Source organism: Lolium rigidum, chromosome 7 (genome assembly GCF_022539505.1).
Source record: "Lolium rigidum isolate FL_2022 chromosome 7, APGP_CSIRO_Lrig_0.1, whole genome shotgun sequence".
NCBI lineage: Eukaryota > Viridiplantae > Streptophyta > Magnoliopsida > Poales > Poaceae > Lolium > Lolium rigidum.
Window position 1 is genome coordinate 177,951,520 of NC_061514.1, and position 7,510 is coordinate 177,959,029.

Consider the following 7,510-nt stretch of genomic DNA (forward strand, 5'->3'; position numbering starts at 1 on the left):
ACACCAGCCTCAACAAGGCGTGCCCGAAGGACCCCTTCCCCCGCCGCGCATAGAACAAGTCATAGATTCGATCGCCGGCTGTGAACCGTTGTCTTTTTTAGACGCCTACTCGGGCTACTACCGGATTCCTTTGAATCCGGCTGATCAAATAAAGACTTTGTTCATTACCCCGTATGGGGCTTACTTCTATACGACTATGCCATTCGGCTTGAAAAATGCAGGCGCCACCTACCAAAGGTGCATGCAAAAGTGTTTGCAGGATCAAATCGGCAGAAATGTTCACGCATATGTGGATGATGTCGTTGTAAAAACCAAGGAGACGCGTACCCTCCTTGACGATCTGAGAGAAACCTTCACCAATCTGCGAAGATTCCGGATGAAGCTCAACCCGGCCAAGTGCACGTTCGGAGTGCCGCCCGGCCAACTCTGGGCTACCTCGTCTCTCGGCGAGGATTGAAGCCAACCCGGAGAAGATCAGTGCCCTCGAGAAGATGGAACTGCCGCAGTGCCTCAAAGACGTCCAGAAGTTCACTGGTTGCCTGGCCTCCTTGAGCCGCTTCGTCAGCCGGCTGGGGGAGAAGGCACTTCCCCTGTACCAGTTGCTGAAGAGATCGGACAAATTCGTCTGGTCACCGCAGGCGGATGAAGCCTTCCGTGACTTAAAGCGCGTGCTCTCAACTGTGCCCATCCTCGCATCGCCGGCTTCAATGGAGCCGATGCTGTTGTACATCGCTGCCACCAATCGTGTGGTCAGCGTCGTCCTGGTGGTGGAGCGCAAGGAAGCCGGCAAGGAAGCCAGCAAGGAGCAGTCGGTTCAGCGCCCAGTCTACTACCTCAGCGAGGTGCTTTCCCAGTCGAAGCAAAATTACCCCCACTACCAGAAGGTTACCTACGGCGTGTACATGGCGGCCAAGAAGCTCAAGCACTACTTCCAAGAGCACCCCATCAAGGTGGTGGCCACAGCACCCCTGGCGGAACATTGGCAGCAAGGACGCCAATGGCCGGGTTGCCAAGTGGGCCTTGGAGCTAGCTGCCCATACCATCCTCTACGAGCCACGCACGGCCATCAAGTCGCAGATCCTCGCGGACTTCTTCGTCGACTGGGCCAAGATGCAATACCTGCCGCCCGTGCACCGACTCCACACACCGGAAGCCGCACTTCGACGGCTCGAAGATGCGAAACGGCTTGGGAGCCGGTATCGTCATCACCTCTCCCAAGGAGACCGGCCGGACTACGTCCTGCAGATCCACTTCGCCGCATCCAACAATGTGGCGGAGTACGAGGCGCTTATCCACGGGCCGAGGCGGCCAAGGAGATAGCCGTGCGTCGCATTCTTTGCTTCGGCGACTCCGACTTAGTCATACAGCAAGCATCCGGCGACTGGGACGCGAAGGACGCCAACATGGCCTCATACCGCTTCCACGTCCAGCAGCTGTCCGGCTTCTTCGATGGCTGCGAATTCCATCATGTGCCGCGAGCAAACAACGAGGCGGCTGATGCGCTGTCCAAGATAGGCTCAACCCGGCAAGCAATTCCGCCGGGCGTTGCCTTGGCACATCTGCGGAAGCCGTCCATCATACCGTCACCGGACTCGGATTCCATATTCGTTCCGGCTGACCCGGGGCTCTCGGCCGAACCCGGGGCTTCGTCGCCCAAGTCGGGGCTTCTCGGCCGAACCCGCCGGCTCCACGAGCGAACCCGGGGGCTTCTCAGTCCAACCCGGGGGCTTCTCAGCCAAACTCGGGGGCTTCTCAGCCGAACCCGCCGGCTTCGCAGCTGAACCCGGCGACCATGCAGTCGAAACTGGAAGCTCCAAAGATGGAGGCTCTGATGGTCAGCGTATTTGAAATAAAATGTGTACCGTCATGGGCACAAGAATTCCTCTCCTACCACTACAAGAAATAAGGTGACTTGCGACCCTCCATATTGGTCACCGGAAGGTCATTGTGCGCCATCTATGACCACGCCGTGACCAATAAATATTAGTCGCCAGTTGAGCATCACTGACGGCGCACAACGACCTTTTTATTTAAATGGTCGTGGAGGACTACGACCAAAACTGATGGTCGTAGATTCTACGACCAAAATTTTAGTCATAGGCTAGCCTGTCTGTCCACATCAGATCCAACGTGGCAAATTCTACGTGGCAGATATGTGACCAAACCAAATGGTCGTGAATCCAAATCAGCCCAATCCAATTATAGCGTCTACATGGGCCGAGCCCAAAAAATCTGGCCATTTATCATGGTTTTCTATTGTGATCAGCTAGCCCATTTATCATAGTTTTCTTCACCAATTCTGGTCAGCTACGTGGGCCAAGCCCAACATTTCAGTCCGTTTAATACAATTTTGCCATAGCATTTTCAAGCCCGAAAATTATCTGGTTCAGGTGAGCTTCTGATTGTTTTTGCTCCACAAATTTTAATTTTTCATGTTTCAACAGCAGCCAATAAATATTGCTATCAAATATATGATGCAATTCCTAATTCGATCAAATATACACAACAGCAGGATGTACATAGAAACACTTTTTTTTACTGTTAAACAACAGCATGTGTGCAAGGAGCATTCATTACTTTACAACTTCATCGGATTTAACACAGAATCAGCAACAAAAAAAGATGCATTTCTTGCAAAATCTGCTGAACCCATCGCTCCAAGGCCTCCTCTTGCAATAGTCGTTGTATTGCCAGGAGGACCTAACGGTGTTGTTCCATGGGCACCACCAGCTGGGTAAAAAAAATAGTATCACCAGATAATTAAGTACCAGCAATAACGGTACATCGTAAGGTGATAAAGCAACCAGATAATTGCAATATGTTGATGGACCGACTGGAGGGGACTTGGTTGTTCTGTTACCTCACGATGCACTTGTGTCTCAACTTATTGTGTCTAGACAGGCGCAGCTGATCTTCATCCTAGTGTCAGGCACTGGAACTTGTGCGGTTTTTTTCTTCTGAAACCAGGGAAAACAGACATCTCTGAAATAAACACAAACAATAAGTATTAGGTCTGTGCCAAATCATGGTAGGAAAACCAACAGTTTAATTAACTGTACTACCAATCACACAGGCTTTAGAACACGGAACATACAGTACTTTTTTAGAGGATACACAATTTTCATTACCTGGCTTCTAAATCAAACACAAAACCTTAGTACAAACTAGCATTATTAGTTTCAGATGGTTCAGAACACGCAATTTAAAAGCAGGACAAACCAAGTAGGATCATGTTCAACACATAATATTCAGATAACAGAACCCAACAGCATCAAGAAATTTGAACCATGACTTTACAACAGTTAATCTGTTAGTGTACAATTCAGACAATACAAAATTTCATTGCCCAGCCTTTACAAGACAACAAGGTATCAGATTATGCAAGGTATTAGAAACGTTGGAGGAAAGATATGGTTTATGAAGTGAAGGAATGAATAAATCAAGGCAGCTTCTAGTATTTTGTATTTGCATGGATCTGAGAGAGAATCCAAGAGAGGGCACGAGAGAATGGCCTGGGAGGTGTGGTGGAGGCAAGTTGAACTAAGCAGCGGATGCACAACCTGAAACATAACAGATAGCGTTGAGAAGGCATGGGATTGCATGTTCATTTTCAATACTGATAAGCCATCTCTACTAGATGGCACTCATGAAATAGCTGAATGCACTTTTTCCGGATTAAGCAATGAGTAAAGAAGCTTATGCCTGCTCCTTGCACAAACTATTTCCATTTTGACTTCAAAAATAAATTTATCTTCCCAAAATTTTGGCCCTGCAAACCAACGAGGACGAATCAGTGGAAAAACTTGTTGCTGTAAGAATTAAACCATCTCTTGATGAATAGCTTTATACCTAAGTAGCTAACATACATGATCATACAGACTAAAACTCATGCTGTAACATGACATTGTTTTCATAAATTATAATATTATAAATATATGCATCGTATACCATTGTTTTCCCTATTCCTAGCATTTTCCTAATATAACAACACAAAGACCACTTATGTTGAATTGTTGACAATATAGCTTATACCAGAGTCGGAAACAGGAAGGTGGTGATTCTAGAGCAATTAGCAAATTACTGAACTTGGCAATGTAAACAATAGCCTTCAACAATATCTTGACAAATTACTCATCTTTTTTAGCCACATCAGTAGCAAACCAAGCAACGGTCGGGTAAACTAAATATGCATGTACGAAGTAGCAACATCGATTGCTGTTTGGCTGTTTGGCCTTCATATGAAGGTCCACAAGGGTAGCTAGTTTGTGATACTGAACTACATACACTTCTCTGAATATGTGTTGATGAGTTTTGAATAAAAAGCTTAAATTTAGCGATTATTTGTCCAACAATAATTGGCTTCCGTTAGATTTGAAAGCAAGCAAGCATAGACATACATAGCAATGAAAAGCAAAGCTGCAGTCCCAATGTTCAGAATATGTGTTTACTACATTTTTTTTGGAGATGATCGTGTAAACTTGTTAAATGCCAACTAAGCTCATATGCTAGCAGATAATTTCTCTGGGGAAGTACTAAGATTTCATTGACAGAATACAACTACAACTAGCCACAAATCCCCAAAGAACCTTTGCTGAAATAAAAGATGGATATACTGTGGATTTCTAGCTGCACAATAAAGGTCCTGAATGAACCTGATTCTACAGGAGTGCAGAGATGGTGTCGCTGCTCATATATACATGTGCAGAATTAACAATCGTTGAACTAACAATTGCCCTGATGCCTGAATTAAACCTTTCATGGAAATTCCCCACGGATGTCTGCTACTCTGCTTGACGTTGTGGTGCTTCACTTGCTGAACCCCTCACTGCAGCAGCCTGCAGAAACAACATCAAACAGAAACATCCATCACAATGCGACACTCACCACTGTATCAGAACAAATCGCAAGCATCAAGCCATATCTGGAATAGAACAAGGTACCTCAGATCTGGCGAAAACGGTGCAGCATCAGGCCACTATGACCATGAAGTCCTCGAAGGATCAAGGATATGAGTCCGTATGAGTCCGGCGCAGTTCTTGGTGATACCCTCAACCATGCGACGGCACTGCATGCCGGTGGCCTTCTACCCGAGGCAGTAGAGGACGTGTGCAAGCTCGGTGGAGGACATGGCACCGCTGCCGTCGACGTCTAAGGACCCAAAGGCGAGCCGCAGGTCCTCCACGACGGCGGCGTCGTCCCCGTCAACGGTAGCGTTCAGCGCCACGAACTCGGCGAGCCTGATGAAGCCGTCGGCGTCAGGCGCAACCTGGGGCATCTTGAGGTCGCGAGATCCGACCGGCACGAACGAGGGGAGATAGAAGAAGAGGTTGTTGCGGACGGATCTGGCCGATGTGAGGCTCGGAGGTTGACGGAACGATGGGGGAGGTAGGAAGATTGGCGGCGGCGCACGGGAGAGGTGGAGGGGTATGGACTTTTAGGGTTAGGTCCCGCGCGCGCAGGTACCCCGCCTTGTGGATCTGAAACTTTGGATATCGCGCGCAGATATCCCGCCGTGTGACGCAAAAATCCCCTCCGCGCTCATTTTTCGTATTTGGGTGGCTTATTGCTTCAAAAATCTAGTACTCCCTCCGTCCATAAATAAATGCTAAAGATTCGGAAATTCAATTCGGCTCCCGGGTGCATATGCTCCCTTTATCAAAAAGTTATATTTTGAAATGTCGAAAAATTTTGACAAAAAATTCTACTTGTACATCTCCACAATATACGTACGTTCGTCAAGTTTCGCGAGGAACCAGTATGTTTTGTGGTCTGTGTAAAAGAGAAAATTTATCTCCTAAAAAGCCTTATTTTCAGCATTGAATTTTGTCTTTTTTACACACGTCACACGACAAGTCGGATTTTTATGAAACAACTTTGTGAGCGCGTAGCACGTGAAGATGTACGTTCGCATTTTTCGTTTCAATTTTTTGAAATTACAAAATGTATGTAACATGCATTTCAAAATAAAGGGAGCATATGCTCCCATGTGCCAAAACACCATTCCCCTAAAGATTTATTTAAATTCGGATGTATCTATACACTAAATTGTGTTTAGATACATTCAACTTTAGATAAATTTTTGGCATCTATTTATGGACAGAGCTAGAGCTAGAGCTAGTACTAGTACTAGTAAATTTATTTCAGCATTTAGCGTGAGGTATCATTTAAATATAAGTCCACGGATTAACAAATGGATATGTGGTTTATTATTGGTAGTCTGCATGTTTTGCTGGGTTGTTAAAAAAAAAGGTTCAATCTACCGTGGTATGCATATTTTTTTCGCACTATCAACTCACACGAACAAACTTATTTTGTTGGTCTGCATATCACGTTGGATAACCAATCATTTTAAAGCATGGCGAATTTGTAGCCATGACCATTTAAATGGGTCGTGATCATCTAAAGATATGGCCCCAAGGCGTATAATTTTCTCTATGACCATTCAGAGTAATGAAATTATGACTTTTATGATTAAAATGGTTGTAATGATTTAGGGTTTGGACCTTCTCAAACGCCTTAAAACCATTTAGTGTGAAATGGTCATAGAGTTATGACCAGTTTACACGTGGTCACTGGAGGAAGGTCACTAGTTAACACATTTCTTGTAGTGTACCTCACCGATGGTGTGCTTCCCAATGACAGGGTTCAAGCCAGGCAGATTGAGAGAAGGGCCAAGGCCTATACCATCATCAACCACGAGCTGTACAAACGCAGCGTAAGCGGAGTGCTCCAGCGGTGCGTCGAGCCGGCTGAAGGGATTGAACTCCTACGGGAAATCCATCTGGGAGAGTGCGGCCACCACGCCTCCTCCAGAGCCATAGTGGCTAAAGCCTTCCGGCATGGCTTTTACTGGCCGACTGCGCTCAGGGACGCAGAGGAACTGGTAAAGAAGTGCAACGGCTGCCAGCGCTTCGCCAAGAAAAGGCATTCGCCGGCTTCCGCCTTGAAAACCATCCCCATCACCTGGACATTTTCCGTATGGGGATTGGATATGGTGGGCCCGTTCAGAACTGCGCGAGGCGGTATGACACACCTCTTGGTGATGATTGATAAATTCACCAAGTGGATCGAAGCCAAGCCGATCAAGAAGCTGGACGGCTCCACAGCCGTCACATTCCTCAAGGAAATAATCGTGAGATACGGCTACCCCCACAGCATCATCACCGACAACGGCAGCAACTTCGTCGAAGGCATCTTCAAGCGTTACTGCGGAGAAATGGGGATCCAAATGGACCTAGCATCCGTGGCGCATCCGGAGTCCAATGGACAAGTGGAGAAGGCCAACGGCTTGATCCTAGCCGGCATCCGGCCCCGGCTGGTGGAGCCGCTCGAGCGGGCAGCCGGCTGCTGGATTGAAGAGCTGCCCAGCGTACTGTGGAGCCTGCGCACAACCCCAAACCGCTCAGTCGGCTACACACAATTCTTCCTCGTATACGGGGCCGAAGCCGTCCTGCCGACTGATATCGAGCGCGATGCGCCAAGGATCAAGCTTTACACTGAAGCTGAAGCC

General features: G+C 47.3%; 1 long non-coding RNA gene across 2 annotated transcripts; it reads right to left on the reverse strand.

The window, feature by feature from the left end:
• Positions 1 to 2,455: 2,455 nt before the first annotated feature.
• Positions 2,456 to 5,445, reverse strand: LOC124676002. 2 transcript variants are annotated; one of them, XR_006993486.1, is made up of 4 exons: positions 4,941 to 5,445; positions 4,653 to 4,835; positions 2,861 to 3,769; positions 2,456 to 2,730 (listed from the first exon to the last, which is right to left on the reverse strand). It is a non-coding gene; the product is annotated as an uncharacterized LOC124676002 (long non-coding RNA). The 2 variants fall into 2 exon arrangements; XR_006993485.1 differs by having other exon boundaries at positions 2,861 to 4,835.
• Between the last annotated feature and the right edge of the window lie 2,065 nt (positions 5,446 to 7,510).